General features: G+C 41.6%; 1 protein-coding gene across 10 annotated transcripts in view; it reads right to left on the bottom strand.

Annotated features, from left to right (window-relative positions):
* LRAT (lecithin retinol acyltransferase) overlaps positions 1-22,577 on the bottom strand; it is a 123,309-nt gene that overhangs the window by 61,894 nt on the left and 38,838 nt on the right. For 9 of the 10 annotated variants that reach the window (XR_005833910.1, XM_008685510.2, XM_040626377.1 and 6 more), the window contains 2 exons: positions 20,335-20,400; positions 10,917-11,041 (listed from right to left, as the gene is read on the bottom strand). The gene's annotated coding sequence lies outside the window, so the exon portion shown is untranslated. Of the gene's footprint in view, positions 1-10,916; positions 11,042-20,334; positions 20,401-20,892; positions 21,388-22,577 lie in introns of those variants that run through there. The other variant, XR_005833911.1, reaches the window with a different exon arrangement.

Here is a 22,577-nt window from a genome sequence, read left to right as displayed (position 1 = left end):
TGCATACTTAACACCCTTCAGTAACTCCCTATTCCTTTTTTTTTTTTTTTAAGATTTTATTTATTTATTTGACAGAGAGAGACAGCCAGCGAGAGAGGGAACACAAGCAGGGGGAGTGGGAGAGGAAGAAGCAGGCTCATAGCGGAGGAGCCTGATGTGGGGCTCGATCCCAGGACTCTGGGATCACGCCCTGAGCCGAAGGCAGATGCTTAACCACTGCGCTACCCAGGCACCCCAGTAACTCCCTATTCCTGATATAGGTCTTACACCATAGCTTGACCCCAAGGCCCTTTGTGACCAGGCTCCTGTTCACCTCTCTAAACTTCTTTCCCAACTCTTCCAATCAGCACCTTACACATTCAATTGTTCACACTTCCTTGAATGTGCCATATTCTCTCAGACCCCCATGCACCTCATAGGCTACCTCCTTGGCAAGGAATGCCCCTTCCTCTTCTTTTTCTGGCTGGGTAATTCCTTTTGGTCTGTTTGAGTTCAGTTCAAGTGTCACTTCTTGTCAGCTCTGGTGCGGAGACTTCCCTGACCCCTCTTCTTCCTGAGCAGGCTGGTTGGGTGTCTCTCTTTGTTCTTCTATGTGTGTTATCTCTACTCAAGTACTTATCATGCTCCTGGCACCAGTAAATGGTTAGTGAATTAATGAATAAGCGAAGGCATCCCATTTCCATAAGATAATGATAACAACTACAATAATATTTCCTTTTATATGTCCATTTGAAATAGAGGTTTCAAAACCTGTGGTGGCGGGGCACCTGGGTGGCTCAGTTGGTTAAGCGCCTGCCTTCAGCTCAGGTCATGATTCTGGAGTCCTGGGATCGAGCCCCATGTCCGGCTTCCTGCTTGGCAGGGAGTCTGCTTCTCCCTCTGCCTCCTCCCCCTGCTCCTTCTCTCTCTCTTTCTCTCTCAAATAAATAAAACCTTTAAAAAATTTAAAAAGAAAAAGAAAAAAACACTGTGGTGGAGTAGCTTTGATAGGGTCACTACTACACAGTGACTGGCATTCCACGTATTTGATTGGCAGCCCAAACTCTCAAATAACTGGCTGACCAAACCCAAGAACTGGATTGATTGTTACTACTTATTGGAAGCCCAACAACATATTAAGCATCTAAGACTGTCTTTCAGCTCTCCTCCTGGAGGTAAGACAGCTTTCGCAGCTCTACACATCACACCCCCATACATCAACACTTCATGGGCAGAGAAAGGTCTGTTTCTCTCTTGTGTTTCTTTGGTAAAGAGGCAAAAGAAATCCTTTTCCAGAACCCTCCCCTAAGCCCCACCATCCGAGTAGTTCCTTCCAATCTCACTGGCCAAAGCCAGATCACATTCCCAACCCCTAAACTGGTCCAAGGCCTGGAGAATGGGGGCGTTATTTTGGCTTAGACCAATCAGGATTTACCTGAGTCACCTGAAGGAACAGGGTACTAAAACAATATTAGAGCTCTAATTAAGTATGAAGAGGGAAATGGCTGTTGGGTAGGCAACTGGCAGTCTTTGCTAAAACAAGTGTCATCATTGAACGAATGTTGGATTTAGAGTCAGGCACATTATAGTTTGAGTCCCATCTCTGCCATTTCCTAGCTCTGTAACCTTAGGCAACTCCTTTATTTCCTCTGAGACTCAATTTCATCATCTGTACAATGGGGATTCCAAAACCTAACGTTTAGCATTATTGTGAAGATTAAATAAGACAACATATATAATGTTGTTAACCCACACCTAATACTCATTCATTCATTTAAAAATATTTTTTGGATACCTACAATGTGCCAGGCATGATGCCCAGGACATAGTGGTCAAAAAGATAGATATGATCCCTCCCTTCATGTAATTTATTAGCAATAAATGTTAGTTTTTAAAATTTCCTAGTGGTGTCCTGGTGGCCCAGTCAGTTAAGCGTCTGCCTTGGGCTCTGGCCATGATCTCAGGGTCCTGGGATTGAGCCCCAAGTCAGGCTTCCCACTCAGTGGGGAGTCTGCTTCTCTCTCTCCCTCTCCCCGCTGCTTAAGCTTTCTCTCGAATAAATAAATAAATAAAATCTTTAAAAATAAAATAAAACTTCCTAATTTTTCTGACTAAGGTATTCAGACGGACTTTGATTACTCTGACAATCACTCTTTAAAGAAACTCAGTGTTTTCAGGAGTACGTATGACTTCTGAAATTTTATATTTAATGTGTGAAGTTTTAGAAACATTTATTTTTTCCTTTTGGCTTATTCTGTTAAATTAAGATTATCAGAGAAACGTATATTTTTATCAGTATATTGTCACTATGAATGCTATCCCAATTCCTAGGCTACAGATGATTGGTCAAGTGCAATATTTTAAAAAAAGTGAAAACCAGCCTGGGTGGCTCAGTTGGTTAAGTGTCCAGCTCAATTTCAGTTCAGATCATGATCATAAGGCCATGAGATCACGCCCTGCTTCAGGCTCTGCGTTCATCATGGAGTCTGCTTGAGATTCTCTGCCTCTCCCTTGCCCTCTGCCCCTCCGCACCTCATCTTAAAAAAAAAAAAAAAATTAACAACCAAGACAATATCCAAAATAATCTTACAGCCCTGAGAAAAAAATCTGATGTGATAGCATGCAGTCTACCCATCTGAGTAATCATATACTTGCTCTAGAGTTAACAGGTCCAATTCATGGAGAGGGTTAATCATCACTTAATAGGACCAATCAGGTAATTAGGGTGACCCATTTCCCATTCATACCCATTAACAATTTTTTTCTTTTTTACTCATATCAACAATATAGTTAAAGAGGCTTGTCAAGACTAATTTTTCAAAAAATCACCTACATCACATATGCCTGAAATTATAGGATACTATTAATAGTAGCAGATTAAGGAGTCTCTCTTACCTTAACCTTGTTTTTGAGATACAGTAAGAAAAATGGTTTTATAACAGGAGATCTTGAGATACAATACAAAAGAAGGAACAATAAATGTTAGGTTTACAAATCTGGGGGCCCAGAAAAGAGGGACCTCTGCTTGCTTGTCATGCCTGATCCCCCCCCAACCTATTTTCCTATTGACCATATACACTGAGCTTTTTCTTGTTTGCATTTCTCTTTGATCCTACCAAGGATCACTGAGATTTCTTAATCAGTGTGTTTATATATACGAAAACCAAGCATTACTGGGTCATTAAAAGTTGAATTGTTTTTCTAGTGCTACCTATGGATTTCCACCAGTGTGTATCTTCATCCGGTCTCTTTTAAGACCAAGTGAGTACCTAAAAGAAGTCTGGGTGAAACTGGGCACAATTATTAGACACGGACACAGATGAATGGCCTTTGTTGTGATCTAATGTTTAACTTTAATCACAAATAAGAGGGTCAGAAGGAAATCTAACTACCGAATGTGGGCAGACAACAACGTATAAGGAAACCTCACAAAAGTTATCAAAAGGAGGGCGCCTGAGTGGCTCAGTTGGTTAAGTGGCTGCCTTGGGCTCAGGTCATGATCCCAGGGTCCTGGGATCGAGTCCCACATTGGGTTCCCTGCTCCGTGGGGAGTCTGCTTCTCCCTCTGCCCCTTCCCCTCACTTGTGCTCCTTTCTCCCCCTCGCAAAAATAAATAAAATCTTAAAAAAAAAGTTATCAAAAGGAACACAGTCATAGAGAAGGCATTGAAAGTGGATGGAATTAACCAAGAGCTGAAACTAGGGACAAAGTATGTTATTATATTTTCTGGCTTGTAATGTTAAGTTTATGTGACCAAATATCTCGGAACCCTTAGACATCTTTTCCTTAGACATTTTTATAGGGAAATATAATACTTACAGACAAAGATTCAAGGGAGAGACATGTACAGCCCTGACCACTTATCACAAAACCACATCCATGTAATCAACACCCATGTCAAGAAACGGATTGCTGCTGGCACCTGAAAAGACTCCTTCCCGCCTCTCCCAATCACTCTACCATCTCCAACAAAGGTAATCACTATCCTTACTTTGGTGAAAATCATTTTCTTGCTTTTCTTTATAGTTCTTCCACCTAAGCATACATCCCCAAGCACTAGTTTATTTGTGCCTGCTTTTTGAACTTGATAAATGGAATTAAAGTACATATTTTCTTGCTTCTGACTTATTTCCTTCAACATGATATTTGTGAGATTTCACATATGTTGTTGAATGTTAGCTGTAATTTGCTCAACTACAGGTAGTGAATGCTACACAGTAAATTTTCGTTACTGTATAGTCTTCCATTGAAATAATATACTACAATGTATTTATCAGTTCTATTCTTAGAGGTCCTAAAGAGCCAAAGAAATTTTCATCTCTTTTTCTAACTACATAGACTCTCATTACAGTGAAGATATGGACTCGCGTTTTCATTTATTAAGTTGATTCTTGAAGGGAGAGAAACAAATAAGTTTCTTAAATTCAGTGTGCTTCAGGAAAGGGGTAATCGGAGAGGGCTGATTCTGATGGGCTGGCAGAGATAGAAGGTGAAAGGAGAACCAAGAAGGTTACTTCTCCATTTTTTCCAAAGAATAAACACTTGAAGCCATGCTCCAAACCAAATAGCTCTGTCCTATGTCACTGACAAAGGAGTAAGGAAATCATTGGCTACGTGGGCAGAGTGTGTGTGCTTGGTAAGAAGAGAGAAAGAGCATATGTATGGACATGTGCGCGAAAGGGCTTCAGTTCTAGTTGTTATTCCATTGATAATTTGCTGTGTGGTGGTCATGAAGGCAAAAATGTCCTATTAATCATAGACTTTAGATTGTTACAAAAAGGATTGCTACTTTGCATTGGACTGGAATATTGTTCAGCAAATATTCAGCCCCCTCCACCTCTCCCTAGTAATGAAGTCTATTTTCCTATCTTTGGGTTGGCCATATGGCATGCTGTGGCCACCAGGAAATCAATGGGTGTGATAGAAATAGCAGCTTTAAATATGCTTGAATGATAGACTCATGCTCTTGTGCTCCAGTGATCTGTCAGAAGAGCATGCCCTGCTTGGCCTCTCCCCTGTGCCCCAGAATTAAAAATGTGGGACAGACCTGAACCCACACCATGGCCAACCAGCTTGCAACTTGGAACAGAGCTGCCCACCCCAGATGAGCGTACATCAGCCCCGCTGAAGTTGACCAGTGCAAGAATAAATGTTTGTTATTGTGAGCCACTGAGTGTGGAGTAGTTTGCTATTATGATGGCAAAAATTGTTTTATAGCTGTCGTCAGAGTTATAAGTATAAAGGTCAGGCCATTATCACTCCTTAATAGTAATGGACTTGGCTCCATTTACCTCATTCTGCATTTGCTCTATAAAACCAGGGATTCATATTTCAAGACTTTTTTTTAGTGCAAATTCTAAATGCCCAGGGGACAATCACCAGATCCCTTTGGAATATGAAGAAGGGGGCTCGTAGGAGATGGAAATAGATATCCTTGAGGTCAGTGGAAAGGAGCTAGGATCAGTTAGGGATGTTTTGGGCCCCCGCTATACCACTTGCGGAAATGGCAGGAGAGACCACACCTGCATTCACATAGCAGGAAGCTGTCCTGGACTTACGCAGAGAGGTGGGAGATGCCCTACTTTGAGGGGGGGGGCAGTATTCAAAGAGTTAAGACATGGGTAAGTTATGTTTTTTAATAGCTAACTGTTGAGGTCAACAAAGTTATACCCTAGCACAAGTGTAAGTTTCAAGGTTAAAAACTGCAGATATGTGGGGAAATGGTAAATTTCATATCCTGCTGGTTAGATTGTAAATTGATCTAAACACTTGAAGAACTTGGCAGTAATTGGAGGTTACTTTGGAAAACAAGTACATATTAAATAAAGTTGAAGATGCTAAATCTTTTTTTTTTCAAAGATTGTATTTATTTGAGAGAGAGAGAGAGCAAGTGTGAGAGAGAGAGGAGTGGGGGGAGGGGCAAAGGGTGAGGGAGAAGCAGACTTCCCCCTGAGCAGGGAGCCTGATGCAGGGCTCACTCCCAGGACTCCAGGATCATGACCCAAGCAAACGCAGATGCCCAACCGACTGAGCCATCCAGACGCCCCAAAGATGCTCATATCTTAACACCCAGTAATTTGGTACTGGATGTGTACCAACAGGTCTCAACGGGACTGCTGCCACACAGGTGAATCTCGTAAATAACACTGAGTAAAGCAAAAGACCTGCAGTTCGTACCATTTAAACATAATAATACTATGTGTGATTTAGGGATCCAAATGTAGCAAAAATATTTTTAAAGTGCATGGGAATGATAAACACCGAATTCAGGAGAGCAGTTATCTCTGGCAGCAAGGGAGGAGACACAAGCGGAGAGGCGTAAAATGGGGGCTTACCCGCACCTAAAATGTTTTATTTCTTCAGGTTATAAGGTGGGCATGCAAGGATTCATTATTATTTACATAAATTTTAATGTAAAGAATAGATATTATTTTATGTCATTTTTATATATATGAAATATTGCAAAATAAAAATTTAAACAGAGGGAGTTTCACGAACTCCTAACACCATGGGGCCATGTTTTGCTCATCTCTGTAAGCTTCGTGCCAAGCGACGTGCCTGGCACAGAGTAGGTGCTCAGTTAATGTTTGTTGAATAGTCAACCAAACATACAAAAGTTCATATGATATTACAGTTTTAATTCTGAGACATAAATAGAATGCTTCAGTCCCACTTGATCAGGGTATCCAGCAACACAAACTTTTCTTAAATCGTGCGTTCATTTTATAAGTATCTGTTAAGGTCCTATGATATGGCAGGCACTTTTCCAGCATTGAAAGTACAGCAGTGAACATAAACAAAATTTCCTTCCCTCAAGGGACTTATTTTGAGTGTGTTTGTGTTGGGGAGGGTGGTGGGGGGAAGACCCAGAGGAGTATTAATAATGAAGAAAATAATTAAGTAAACTAGAAAGTGGGTAGTAGGGCAGATGAGATCAGTGCCCTTGAGAAAAATGAGGCTGAGAATGGAAGTGTTCGAAGATTTTAGGCAACATTAAACAGGGTAGTCAGGTTCTCGTTGAGAAAGTGACCTTTGAGCTAGGACTTGAAGTGAGGGAGAAAACTGTGAGCAGTTGAGTCAGAGAGAGGAGAAAGTACAAAGACCTTGGGGCAGCCTGGAAAGGAGGCCCGGGCAGCTGCCGCAGACTGAGTAGGAGGGGGTCAGGGCAGGAGGGAGATCAGAGATTGGGCAGAGCCTGCAGACCATTTTCAGGACTTTGGCATTTACCCTAGGTGAGATTAAGGACTTGAAACAAAGGACAAGCATCATTTGGCTTACATGTTTAAAGGATCACTCTATTTGGGGAATAGATAATAGTGGGAAGGAGAAACCAGGAGACGGGTCAGGACATTATTGCACTAATTGAGGCCCAAGGTGATGGTGGCTGGAACCACGGTGGCGACAGTGGAAATGATAAGTAGTCAGACTTTTGACATATTTTGAAGACCCAGGCACAGAGCTATTGCTGATGGACTGTCTATGAGGCGTGAGAAAAGGAACAGTCAGGGATGACACAAAGGTTTTTGGCTTGAAGTTGCCACTGACTGAGAAGAGAGGGAGCTGGCTGGCTGGGGGTGGGGAGGGGTTCAGTGTGGGACCTGTCAAGCTTGAGATGTTTACTAGGCATCCAGATGGAGTTGTTAAGTAAACCGTTGGTCTGTGAGCTTCAGGGTCAAGAGAGACATACAAGCTGGAGAAATAAATTTGAGAGCCATTAGCATATAGGTGGGCTGTAAAGGTTAAAGATAGGATGAGATCATCAGGGGAGTGCTTGTGGCTCATGAAGGAAGGAGGTCCAAGGACCGTATCTAAAGGCACTGTGGTGTTTAGAAGTCAGGGAGGAAGAGGACGGTCCAGTCCAAGGGGATGGAGGAGCATCAGACAAGGAGGTAGGAGGCATCCCCAGAAAGGTAATGCCTTGGAAGCTGGATTAAGGAAGTACTTAAAGGAGGAGAAGGGTGACTAACAGCGTCCAATCGTCCAATTATGTAAGATGATGACAATAACAGAGCTTTGTAGTAACCAAAGAGTTAGGGGAGACCTTGGCAAGGCCAGTTCTGGAATGGTGGAGGCCGAAACCCTTCTTGTAGAGGGCTCAGGAGAATGAAGAGAAAGGAATAAACAGGAAAGCCAACTCTTTCAAGGCTCTTTTCCTGCCTTATCTGACTTTTAAACAGAAGGGGAATCCATGCATTCCGGATTAAACTGACACAAATGCATACTGGAATCCAGTAATCTAAACATATATCTTATCTCAAAAGAGTAGAACTCGAAGCAGCTAGAAAATTCCACTCGTGTATGAGAATTTGCTTCATTTTCCACAAACAAAAAAGAACTACCAAGAGAAACTGAACTAAGGATTCTGGTAGGGGAAGGACTATCCTAAATGAGGTGGCCGCCTTCCTCTAACTTTGTTATTTGAAGCCAAATTCATCCCCTTCACTTATCAATAAGTCAGATTTCTCCCAGTGTAAATTAGTGGTTGGAAACAATTAGCTCAGCCTTAAAAGCCATTTATCTCATGAGAACTTTAACCCCACTGACCCATTCACCTGTCTGATTCATCCAGGATCAGCACAGGTGATTCTCAGACAAGGCCAGCCCACTGCTCAAGAATCACGGAGAGATCTCACAGATTTCAGGAGAGTTAAGGAGCAAGAAGGACCAGGGTGCTAGGCCTCTGACCCTACACCTGCTGTGCTCTCACCCCGATCCAGGAAACTGTGCTGAGGGGAACGATACAGAAACGACTGGCTCTAACATATCATCAGTGATCACACGCTTCTGGGTGACCTTCAACCCCTGCTGTCAGATCACGTGCTAAAGAGAAAAAAAAAATAAAACAACTTCCTTCTCACAATATAAGGGTTTGCTAACTTACCATAATTGAACCCCAGTGTGGTCCATTATAACACAGAGTTAATTTTCTAATATAGGGTGCTATCGGCTTTTCAGAAAATCCAGGTTAAAACAACATCCAGAATTCATAAGTAGTAAGCAGTAAATGGAGGAATGAGTTGACAATTAAAAATTTCTATGGAGCAGAGTCAAGTTATTATTATAACTGAGGAAGCCAAGAGAGATAAGAAGGCAAATAATTTTATCACATTTATTGAATCAGATTGTATTTATTTAATATATTCCTCTAATTTATATATTCAGTTTGTAGAATTATTTTAATAGCTAATAGAAACCTTAACATTGCAGAAAATCCTCTTTTGGTTGTGTTTTTTGTTTTTGTTTTTGTGTTGTTTTTTTTTTTAAATATTTTATTTATTTATTTAACAGAGAGAGCCAGGGAGAGAGGGAACACAAGCAGGGGGAGTGGGAGAGGAAGAAGCAGGCGCATAGCAGAGGAGCCTGATGTGGGGCTCGATTCCATAACGCCGGGATCACGCCCTGAGCCGAAGGCAGGCGCTTAACCGCTGTGCCACCCAGGCGCCCCTGTTTTTGTGTTTTTTTGATGGGGGCATCTTTCCCTTGCTCCCAAAACCAAAATGTAATCAGAGATTGTTAGTCTTCTTAAACAGAATCTTTGAACTTGAGCTATAAAGTAGAAAAAAGGAACTAACTTTTCTTTCTCTCTGTTCATATACACCATCTAGTGGATTTATTTTATTACTTAATCAAAAATAGGAATGAGAAAAGAGTTATATGATCTAATAACTCAAATTATAAACAGTGCATAAAACTCATGGCTTATAAAAACATGGCAAGGAAAGTATTAAAAGTAAACGATTAGGGTTTGGCATGTAAGCACATCCTATCTGTACATTAAGTACACTTTTGAAAGTTATCTGAATCTCCTGCTTTTGATCTGATTGTGAAAGTTAAAGAAGGAATCCAGAAACAATACTGTGGGGAGTAATCAAAAGGTTAAGTTACTCTGAAAAAGCAATTAACTAAACTTTCATTTTGAACAAAATTCTTTTATCCAAGCATGCAATATTCAGGTGTATTTCTCATGATATAAAGAGTACACCAGGGGTGCCTGGGTGACTCAGCTGGTTAAGTGTCTGCCTCCGACTCAGGTCACGATCCCCGGGTCCTGGGATCGATTCCTGAGTCAGGCTCCCTGCTCAGTGGGGAGTCTGCTTCTCCTTCTCCCTCTGGCCTTTCAACCCCCCTCCCAACCGCTTGTGCTCTCTCTCTCTCTAATAAATAAATAAATTTTTGGGAAAAAAAAGAGTACACCAGCATTCAATGTTTATGTGTCTTATAGCAGGGTGAAATGATATATGTGTTAGCATACTCATTATGGCATATTTATGTACATATGTTTATATGTGCGTGTACATGTGTGTATGCATGTGTGTGTGGACCCTAAATGTCCATCAGTGGAGAAGTGATCTAAAATAAGGAATGGTAGGTCTATACACTAGAGTACTATGTAGTTTTTGGTCAGCTCTAAATGAGCTGAGGTGAAAAGTGCTCCAAGGTGGTTAAGGAAATAAAGCAAAATGCAGAAGAACATGTATGTTACTATTTCTGTAAATAAAAAGAAAAGTAACAGTCTTTGGTCTGGGACAGAGAACTGGGTGGTTGTAGGACAGGAGTGAGAGGAGATTATTTTTAACTGTATACCCTCTTACTGAATTTGATAATAGACATAGTTTACCCATTCAAGGAGGGGAAAACATTTCTTTCAAAAAGTAATCTTTAAAGAGTCAAAATATAAGACGCCTGAAGGATAAATTCTCAGAAATAAACAGGGAGGTCATAAAGGCTCTGTATAATACTAATCTTGATAAATTTTGCCAAATTGGTCCCCGAAGTCAGTGAATTAATGTATACTCCCACCAGCAATGTACAAGTGCCTATGATCCTAGACTGCTTGCTAACACAACGTATTAGCACCATTGTCGAAGTCTGCCAACCTGGTAAATGGCACCTCACCGGAGTTAGCATTTGTCTTGTGATGAGAACAGATCACTTACCTCACACGTGGAGGAGGACTTGAAGGAGGCAGGAGCCGAGGCAGAGTGACGCGAGAGAGGCGGCAGGGGTGTGGTGATGGAGATGGCGAGGCGGCGCAGATGCCCTGCGTCCTGTGCAGGTGAAACTGACAGGGTTTGGCCATGCACCGGATGCGGAGAAGGAGAGAGAGAGAAGTGTCAGGAGTGACCCTCTGGTTTTTCAACGATGTGGAAGGAGGGATTTTGGAAGTGACAGGAGAGCCTGGGGAAAGCGCCGGAACTCATTTTAAGAAGAACAGGTCCTGGAGTTGAGCAGCCTGCGAGTCTGCGCGCAGAATGCCCGGAGGCATTTGGACCAGCAAGTCTGAAGCTCAGAAGGCAGGTCTAGGCTGGAGAGGACAGTCTTTACGTGTATGAGGCTTTACTCCGTAAAGTGGGGGAAGGCTTTAAGATCGCTCACATTGAATCTCCAGGTGACACTGCCTGACCGAAACATAAAATCTATAATAATGCAACTTCCTTAAGACCGCATTCAAGTGTAGGTGGGTCTAAGAATGCAAAGGATGCATCTTCTGGGAAAAGGAATATACAATTTTTGAAAAGCGCTTCTTAAAAATAAACCATACCTCCGTTCCATGTTTTTCAATCCTTTTAAAAAATAAATCATTTTTTAAAAAATAAACGGACTTGTTGTAACGCATTTGGAAAATGCAAAAAAGCATAAACAAAAAACCGCAATCCCATTACTGAGAGATAATTATTGTTAACATTTTGGTCTTCCCTCTCTCCCATACATGAGGCTGTATCTTAGATTTCGTTATACATAGAATTCTAGGCATAGACTTTAATTTAAACATCATGATGTGAATGTTTATGTACTGGTATCCTTTAAAATATTATTTTATTTCAAAATTATTTTTATAATATATGTATTTTAAAATTAAAAATATATTTTAAACTATAACATAATAGTCCCCCGTACAGAGGGAACTTTCATTACTTAACCACTATCACTGTGTATAATAATTAAAAAGTTTTTTCTGGATTGCACAGAAAAAGATGTCCTTTTCATTTTCATTTCTTTGTTCTGCAGTGAGGTTTCCCATTTCAGCATGCTTATTGGGTATATGTATTAACGTTGTTTTTTTTTTCATTTTATTAATAGTTTTTGAAATCAGTGATTAAAGCTGGGGGGGGATGTCTTCTCAATAATAGCTAGTTTTCCCTTAAAAGAACAGCAGGTCTTGCATGGGTCATCATTACATATGCTGCTTACTCACTTTCATGAACCATTTCCTCTAACTTTGAACTTGAAGTGCTGTGAAAAATAGCACCAAAATACCAAAAAGCATATTGCTACTTGCCTCAAATCAATGTATGGGACAATGAAGCCCTATTAATCTAAGTTAACTTTTATTCTCTTAACAATACCACCTCATGGCTATTTCTCTCTGTCAAAATAAAGCAGCCTGTCCTCAATATCTCAACCTAATTAAGACAGCTTTATTTTCTGATCTTTCCATCCCCATTCTAATATCTTTGAGCAGAAATATAAAAAGAGATGACCTCATATGTATGAGGCTATGACTAAAGCACTGTTTATGGGACCAAAGCACTGGAAACAACTTAAATGTCCATCACAGGAGACTGTCACATCCATAGGACAGAATACAATGTGGCCGTTAAAAGGAATTGAGGAAATTAGGAGGAACGAAGCTATGATCTATCAGGTTAAAAAAGCAACGTTTAGAATAATATGACTTGCGTGAAAAATGGAAGCACTATGTGTAATACTACTGTTGGCATTTTTTTAAAAAAATTATATATAAATGTTTGTCTTTGCATAGAGCATTTACAAGAAAGTGTTGACCTTCTGGATGGGAACTGGGGTCTGGGAGCTGAGATAGGAAGCTGACTTAATTTTCATTCAATTTTCTGTTGTACTGTTTGAGTTTGGTACCATGTGCATGCATTATCTTTTTAAAAGTTAAAAAATAAACACAGAAATGGAATTATTCATCTCATCCTATGGCAACCACACCTGCCTCTTCTTTCCCTCACCTGCCTGCCGGAGATCTGCACAGCCTTCTCTGTGCCTCAGATCTGCACCCCCACCCCTGATTAGATAGCCCTGGTCAGCTTCCACGTTCCTGAATTAATTCTTCACTAATTGATGCTAATGCCTTTCAGAAATGTTACAAGCCTCATGGGAAAGCTTCTGCCTGAACTCTGCACTGCTGATAATCTTAATCTATTCTGTCCACTAACAAACTATATCATTCTGACTGTTGTTTATCACTCTTGCTTCCTAGTCTTTCCTCTCCGTCATCCCAAGTTTTCCTTGCCTACGGAAAACTGCACAGAAAATTCCAAGTCACTATGATATAAGGTTTGGGACAAACAGTAGCTTAGATGAGATTTTACAAAATAAGGTTGAGACGATGTTAAGGAGAGGAGGGTTGACAGTAGAGGTGCGTTTCGGAATTCTGTGAGACCTGTGTGTAGGAACGGTCTGTCCGTGACATCTTTTCATCTCTGTGAGTTCTCCTTGCCCTAACATGGTCTGTTGTAGAAAAGGAAGTGGCAAAAATAAATCTTCAGTGATGAATTTTCTACATACTACTACTGCTGGCATCTCACCACATAAGCTTCATTGGGGGCAGTATCTGTCCTGTTATCGAATGAGAGGAACATGAACCTTGGGTTTGTGCACGAAGTAATAATTTACATTCTCAGTCTTAACCTCCAATCTTGGTTCTGTTGAATTCAGCTACATGTTTTTAATTTTTCTATTTCTTTTAAATCCAGAAGATAAAACTTTCTTTGGAGGGGGTGGTGATATTTCCCTTCTACCAACAGGGGAGAATGTAGGAAACGATTAAGCCAAGGACCTTTCTTAAAGCGTTTTCCAACACACTTATGAGATCAGTCATAATATTTATATATACTCAAGCACTTTGAAATCTCAAGCTGTTTTAACCAGCTGTCATTTTGGTGTCAAACTCCGGTCATTTTAATGTGAAACAAAGGTCAACAGAGGGTTTGTCTTATTCTTTTCCTATTAGCAAAATACTTTATAGTGATTGAACTCTGTTTAAACCCCCAACAGCAAGTCCCTATTGCATATTCCTGTTATCTAGATCACATGGGATTTTACGATTGTTCACAAATAAAATATATAGAAATGGAGAAAAGTGAAAGTGTCAAATTAATATTTAAAGTATTATCCACAACCCAAAATATAGTCAGTGTGGTTCTTACAAGTTTGGCACTGATTATTAAGAGACACTTATATATGTGTTATGTTGATACCCAACACATACATAATGCAAATTCAATTCTTTCTCTGTACCTAAAATAAGATGGCATAGTCGCTTTTTCATTGCTCATTTCAGAAACTACACTGTGAAGATCATTCCAAATTTTGCTAAATTGTTGGCCTTTAAAAATAGATTATTTCTTAAGCTTATTCTGTTTATTGTTTAACCCAAAAATAATATAAATCTTTGGCCAATATCTATTCCTGGCTTTTTTTTTCAGACTTTTTACTCTCACCTTAAAAATGTTTTTGCTTATCTGCATCAGGATAATGAATTGTATGGAGCTACTTTATCCCAAGGGTTAGCCAACATACTGAAGAGTAGATGCTTAGACTTACACACTGAAATCATGACAAAGGAAGAGAAGTATTTGAAGGTATCCATTGGGTTCCCTGTAAGTGAAGTTTAGCCCTTCTGACTGATACATTCTCCCAATTCATGTTTTTGCTGTCATTTTCACCTAGTTCATTCATCCATTTCTTGCACTTAAATGTACTCATCTACTATGAGCCACGCACTGCTCTTGGTGCTGCCATGTTGATTTGAATGGTAACCATCACCTGACCTATGAGAGCTTGTTTTTTTAAAAAGAGAGACAGACAGTAAAGACGTGATACACAAATAATATAATTGCAGCTAGTGGTCAGTTTTATGGTAACAAGAAGTAGAGTAATAGGCTAGAGGATGGCTAGGGGAGATGCTAGTTCATTTGTGGTGATAAAGATAGGCTTGTCTGGGGATCTCCCAACTAAGCTGATACCTAACTCATCAGAAGATGTCAGGAGAGAGCTTTCCAGGGAAGATGTCAAGCTTGAGCAGCATACACAAGAGGCCTGGGCTTGTCATGCTCAGGGAGCAGAAAGCAAGCAGTGAATGAGGAGTGAGGTCGTGGGATGGGCAGATCCCACAGGGGAGGCTCTGTGGCCTTGGAAGGGGCTTCAGTTCTGCTCTACTGGCAGTAGGAAGCGCAGTGGGCTCTACTACAATGGGGAGATCACACCGGTTGCCACGTAGAGATGAGCTGCAGAGCGTTACAAAGAATAGTGACAATGGGAAGTTAGAAGGCGTTTGGAACAATCCAAGAAAGGACAGCGATTAAGATTGGAGTTGAGCACAGGATATGGTAAGAAGTCAGCCCTGGAGGGAGCACTCTTTCGGAAACTTAGGCTAAAGAGGATAAATATTTCCTATGCTTGAGCACTCTCATTAAAAAGGAAACCAGGAGTAGCTAACAAAAAGCAAAGCACCACTTGCTTCTTCCTAAATGTGAAGAATCCGATTTCTCTAAAAGCACATTACTCATCAACATGATTTAATCACGGAATATTAGAATTGGAAAAGATCACAGAGTAACATAGTCTAATTATCTGTTTTTGCTCCAGCTTGAACAGGCTGGAATCAGGGAAAGCATATAATGTTGGGAATATCAAAAGTGGCCATTAACGCCTCCTGCTGTAATTATAATAAAGATACTAATAAACCAAGATAACAAACCATTATTTAGGTTCACAGAAACATCCAGAATGGACAGGATTTCATTACAAAATATTGTTCTCTCGAGATGTAATTCCGTGGGCAGCCTAGACTCCTAAAATAGCAATGGCCTGACCATAACTACATCTTTCTGTCAATTGTGAGTTTTTAGAGGCTCTTTAACTTAAAATGTGATTACCTTTTCAAGATACCACTATTAAATTACTCAAATTTCTAAAACTTTTTTTTTTTTAAGTAGGCTCCACAGCCAGCATGGAGCCCAACGCAAGGCTTGAACTCACCATCCTGAGATCAAGACCTGAGCTGAGATCAAGAATCAGATGCTTAACTGACTGAGCCACCCAGGAGCCCCTCAAACTTCTAAGACTTTCTTAATGAGACCCAAAACAAGGTCCTACATAATAGCTTTAATCATTAGAAAAATAGTTGGTGTGTATCAATAAATCTTATATGTGGAAATGCTGTTCCGGAATATAGAGCTGAGTAAAATATTAATACTGAAGTGCGTTCGCACTCACCACTATGATCTAAAACAATAAGTTTCTGAATGTTTTACTTTAAAAAGGCCTTATAATCTTCATCTCCTGAAGATACTGAAAAAAAAATGTGTGGAACAGAAGAAATGATTTATTCAACAAGTATTTACTGAGTACCAAAAGGGGCCAGACATTGGTCTAGTCACTGAGGATACAGAAATCATCAAAAGAAAAAAAAGTCCTTGCCTGCATGGAACTTACATTCTAATTATAGGTGAAAAGCAATAAAAAAGTAATTAATTTATAATATGTCAGGTAGTAATTGTGCTATGGGGGGAGAATAAAACCCAGGAAAGGTGATGAGGAGTGTGGTAGAAGCGACGGCTAGTTCATACAACCAGGGAAAAGCCATTCGGATAAAGAGCATTCGATCCAGGTAGAGGGAACAGCAAGGACAAAGGCCATAAGGTAGAAGCATGCTTGGTGTATGGGAGCAATAACAAGAGGCAGGTTGGAGTGGAATAAGAGGTGTGTGGTGGAACGTAGGTCACAGTGATAGACAGTAGACAGATCAGAGGTGCCTCGTGGGCCACTGTAAAGACTTTGGCTTTTACTTTGAGTAGGGGAGCCTTTGAAGAGTTCCAAGGAGAGGGGCAGCATGATCTGATTGAAGCTGGTTTAAAAGAATTATTCTGGCTGCTGTCTTGATCTTTGTGAGCGGGCGAGTGTATGAGTGTGTCTGTGTGTGCACACATCTGTGCTGGGGCTGTGGAGGGAGCAGTAAGTGCTGTCAGGGCACAACTGCCAAAGTCCAGGCAAGAGAAGCTGATGGCTTGGATCAGGGTGGATGGCATGGAATGGGTGAGAAGTGGTTAGATCCTACATACCCTCAAGAGATAGAGTCAATGCAATTGTCTCTAGATCAGATGTGGCTTATGGCAAAGAGGAGTCAGGGATGACTCCATGGTTTTATGGCCTGAGCAACTAGAAAAATGGAGTTGCCGAACTGGCGGGAGAAGACTGTAAGAGGTGCGAGTTTGGGGAGTGGGTAAGATTCGAAACCTGTTTTATTTGTTTGTTTGTTTGCTTGTTTTAGAGACAGAGAGTACAGGGTCACATGCACGAGGGGTGGGAAGGAGGGGCAGAGGGAGAAGGAGAGAGAGAATCTTAAGCAGGCTCCATGCTCAGTGTGGAACCCCTTGCTGGGCTCAATCTCACGACCCTGAGATCATGACGTGAACCAAAATCAAGGGTTGGGTGCTTAACTGACTGAGCCACCCAGCTGCCCCAGGAGCCTGGTTTTTGATACAGTGGGTCTGAGGTACTAATGAGATAGTCGAGAGGAAATGTTGAGTAGGCAGCTGAATGTATGAATTTAGTAGCTGAAAAGGGAGGTTATGGCTGGAAATATAACTTTCAACAGTATTTAGAACTATGAGATTAAAGATCATTTCGAGTACGGGCTCTTAAAAAAGTTTTCGTGACATAAACCCCTTTTAAAGTCTATTAAAATCTTCAGACTCCTTCCCTGAATAATATTTTAAATGCATAAAATGAAATATCTTTGAAATATTTTTTGGTATATGTAAGTAATATAAAGAAAACCAATTATAAGGAAACATAGAATCAAAATACCTTCAACGTTGCACTATGGTAACACAGTATTTTTTATTAAAACACTATACAATAAGAACTAACAGTAAGCATAATAACAGGAACCTGAAAGAAGTCAGGTGCATCAATATTTCAAGGTACCTGTAACAACCGCAATGAGATGAAAATATCTGTAATTTTTACTAGAGATAAAGTCATAGATATAGCAAATATTATTGTTCATAATTGCAGGAAATGCAAAGTTTCATTTAGAGGTTAGTGAAAATAAAGAAGAAATGTTTTCCTTCCAAGGTCACGGACATCAGGTCTATGGACTCCAGGTTAAGAATCTCTGATGTGGGGGCGAATACAGCCAGAGGAAGGGGGGGCGGCAAGGAGACTAACCAGGGACTCTCCAACATGAAGGGGCAGGAAGGAAAGGAGAACCAGTAAAGAACGTGGGGAAAAGAAGACAAAGTGGAAGAAGGACCGAGTGATCGACTATAAGAAGGGCTGCTGGGGACACCTGGGTGGCTCAGTTGGTTAAATGTCTCCCTTCAGCTCAGGTCATGGTCCCAGGGTCCTGGGATCAAGTCCCACATCGGGCTCCCTGCTCAGCGGGGAGCCTGCTTCTCCCTCTGCCCCTTGCCCCCTTTGCTGGTACTCCCTCTCTCTTTTTCTCTCAAATAAAAAAAAAAAGAAGAAGTGCCGATGAAGGTTGAATAAGATGAGAGATGAGGACTCATGACCTTGTAAAGAGCGGTNNNNCTGCTCGGGGGTGGGGACAAAAGCCTGACTATTGTGAACTCGGGTGCCAACAAGAGAAGCTGAAGTTCAACAGCTGTGCTAAAGAAGTCTTGCCATAACACGAATTTTAAAACTACGAACTGGTAAGGGGTCAAGGGAGGACTTTTGTTGTTGTTGTGTTTATGGTGGGAGATCCCACACGTGTTTACGTGCTGTGGAAGATAGGGAGAATTGAAAATGCAAGAGAAAAAGGGACAATTCCCGGCTTACTGTCTGCACAGTGAGAGGTGATGGTGAGAGAGGTGGAATCTAGCACCAGGTGCAAGGGCCGTCTTCAGAGGGAGCCTGAATCATTTATGCTTCACTTACAAAGGAGGGAAAACAATTAGTTACGTGGGTCTTGATCAAGGTAAGTTTGAGGAAATGATGATGGGAGAATGTAGAAACTCTCCTGTTGCTTCCATTTCCCCAATGAAATACCAAGCGGAACCACTAGCTGAGAGTGAGTGAAGAGGGGTGTGGAGAGAAGGGGAGAAGTAGTGATCCAGCCCTGCAGGGGAGTGAACAGACCAGAGAAACAGTCAGACCTGTTGGGCCCACAGGGTGCTGGTCATGAATTAAAATCCAGCCTGTTGGGGTTTGGCTGCTCCAGTGTAGGCACAGTTGCAGACCGTGTACCAGAGTTAATACCAGTATGTTCATCACAAAAAGGTCCGGAACAGAAGATGCTGACATATACCTGCTTCCAAGTGGTTTTATGTCTGTGGTTTTTCTAATTCTAAGTAATTCAAACACTGGAAACTCACTGGTATAGTGGGAGCTCTGCAGGTCAGTGCTTGGGACTGGGGCCCAGGTCAGGGGAAATCGGGCATCTAGGGCTCCTGTGGCTGATGCTGCCAAGGGTGGGCGTGACCAGAGAGGTTTCCGTTCTAAAGGGGAGCTGCATGGGCCCAAATGCCTGGGGCCCATCGAAAACCCCACACAAGACAATGCATCCTAGTGGGAACAAACACCATACTGTATATATTTGCACGATGATGAAAATGCCCGGAAAATGTAGTCAAGTTGGAATCACCCTATTTTATTAACAGATTGAATCAGTATGAAAATTAAAAAGACACTGTATAAATCAAGGAACTTATTCCAGCTTAAATATTTTTTTTTAAAGATTTTATTTATTTATTTGACAGAGAGAGAGACAGCCAGCGAGAGAGGGAACACAAGCAGGGGGAGTGGGAGAGCAAGAAGCAGGCTCCCAGCAGAGGAGCCCGATGTGGGGCTCGATCCCAGAACGCCAGGATCACGCCCTGAGCCGAATGCAGACGCTTAACCGCTGTGCCACCCAGGCGCCCCCAGTTTAAATATTCTTAATCTTATCCCTGCATTTGGCAAACAGCCTCAATGTACGTGTTCCCTTTTCATTATCAATTCTTTTATTTACATGTCCGTTTCCATGTTGTTTTAGAATTCCAGCTCCTTGATAAGGAGTTATGTTTGTATTATATTTAGGCACGCCCCAGTGTTTCCTAGAATATTCTTCCTCTAGAGGACATGAGTCACTAGTATTTCCAAGTTTACAAACGGTAAATTGAATTTCTACGTGAAATACCTTCCTCTGAGTTAGATTTTATTAACTAACAGTTCTAATATACCCATAAAACAGCTATCTTATCCACCTGGGCAAATATTAAGTCACATTTACCATTTGAACAATGAAAGGAACAGTTTATAATATATACGCAAATACAGACTTTAACTGGTAGTTGAAGAAATAAGGCAGATGCTTTATATCTCTCCCATAATACCCACCTAGGGTCAAAAATGAAGCGTGGAAAGGTTGGTCATTAAACTGGGAAGGAGGAAGGTACCGCTTATCTGGAAAACAAAAGCCAATACAAATGTAAGTTTTAGATGTATACACACATTTAAGATACTATACCTTGCCGCGTGCATCCAAAACGAGATTGGAAAAGCCCTGCCCAAGGCAACAAAATTTCAACATTAAGCCGACTGCTAAAGGGCACTTCAAAATTTGCTAAATTAATTTAAAATTTAGTTTTCAAATACTCTCCTTCAGACTGTTTGGATTGAAAGGCACTTTGGGGCCAAGTGGGAACCAAATATGAACTGAAGCCTCGTTGAGATTAACGTTGAGTCTCTAAGGGGCAAAAAGTCGTGCTGCTGTGGTGACGTAGGACGACGCCCCAATTAGCAGGAGACGCAGGCTGACGTCCTTAGCGCTGCGGTGTCTTATCGTCTCCAGCTTCGAGTTTCGAGGGGCTCGGAATAAAAAAAGTTTCTGTCTCCTCTGTCTTGTGGAAAGACAGAGGAGACAGAAACTGTGGGAAGATGTTAATTACTGAATGTCCGTGACTGGCAGAAGGTGCTCATTTTACTACTCCCTCAATTTCCCTACAGATCCGAAGATTTTCCAAACGAGCAATCTCCTACCACGTTACCATGTACTCTACAGGAGACATACCGAAAACATGCAGGTAATGATTTAGAGAGAATGAATAAAAAAATTCTTAAAAAGAAAACAAGACGAATTTCATATAAACTCAAGATAAAACTGATTAAACGGTCCAGTCATTCTGTATGCATCGAGTGTACCCTTAGAGCGAGGCATAGCGTTTCCACGGTCCCGTGGTCACATAGAGTAGCCTCTGCGCAGCCACACCTTCCTCTAGCTGTGTGCCCTCTGAATGCATGGTCTCTAATCGCAGTCGAACCTCAGGGTTGCTCAGAAATCAATCACTGTCTTTCATCGGTCCCCACTTTCTCCGTCTCCAGAAAGGGCATTTCCGATTTTCACTACGTCACGTGTTCCATTGCTCTCTTAGCAGATGAGCTTATTTCCAACTTCAAAAGAAAGCAGAAATCTCAGAGGGGAAATGCTTCACCTGCATGCTGCCACACTTACCACATCTGCACTTGCTTGTGGTAGATGCTGCCATCTGGCTGGTCTAACTGCCAGTCCCAAGTCCCGTGTCCCTTGACTTCCCCCACCATGAGCATCAGAGAGCTGTCTCAGGCTCCCACACAGTGCTGGCCAATCAGACAGAAGCAGAAGAAGTTGCCTGGAAACTTCTGGTAACACTTCCTTTTTTTTTTTTTTTTTTAAAGATTTTATTTATTTATTTGACAGAGATAGAGACAGCCAGAGAGAGAGGGAACACAAGCAGGGGGAGTGGGAGAGGAAGAAGCAGGCTCATAGCTGAAAAGCCTGATGTGGGGCTCGATCCCATAACGCCGGGTTCACGCCCTGAGCCGAAGGCAGGCGCTTAACCGCTGTGCCACCCAGGCGCCCCCCGGTAACATTTCCTGATTAAAGGACTAAGTGTAGGCCACATCGCCTCTTCCGCCTTTTCTGGCCTTGATCAGGGCGCAAGAGGAAAAGGCCAAGATGGATGCAGTGATGTCAACCTCTTGGTGCTGACATCTTGGATAGCGAAGTCATGCCAGCACTGCTTACCTTAAATTTATTGTCACATGAGAAAAAAGGAACCCCTGCTCGAGTGAGACACTACTAGTGGTTGGGTTTCTGCTATTTGAATTGAAAGCATTCCTAACTGACAACGAGCTCGTTCTTCTGCCCCTGTTACAGTTAAAGAGAGACCCCTTATCCAGCACTGTGCATTCCATCTTGTTCCACCTTCCTCGAGGTCTCTCTCTGTTGACTGCACCCCCCTCAGTACCTTCAACCTTTCTCTCTCCATGAGTTGTTCCACATCAACAGTATTTAACACTCAAGTCTCTCCCACATTAAATACTAAAATTAGACTGTCCCCAGCCTCCCATCTTCCTCTAGCGACTGCCTTATCTTTAGCTTCCTTTCACTAACATCCTTCTTGAAAGAGCTGTCTACACTCACTATCTCCCACTTCCTTCTTCCCTAGTCATTCCTCAACTCGCGGCATCTGGGTTCGGCCAGCCGCTTGACTGTAAGCGTTTGTGCCAAGGTCACCAACAACATCCTCACTGCAGAATCTAGTGGGAATTTTTTCAGTTTTTATCTTCTTTGACCCCCTTGTAGCATTTGACACCGTGAC

The sequence above is a fragment of the Ursus maritimus genome, unplaced genomic scaffold, assembly GCF_017311325.1.
Source record: "Ursus maritimus isolate PB19 unplaced genomic scaffold, ASM1731132v1 scaffold_11, whole genome shotgun sequence".
Classification (NCBI taxonomy): Eukaryota; Metazoa; Chordata; class Mammalia; order Carnivora; family Ursidae; genus Ursus; species Ursus maritimus.
This window is presented reverse-complemented; position numbering and strand designations above follow the sequence as displayed.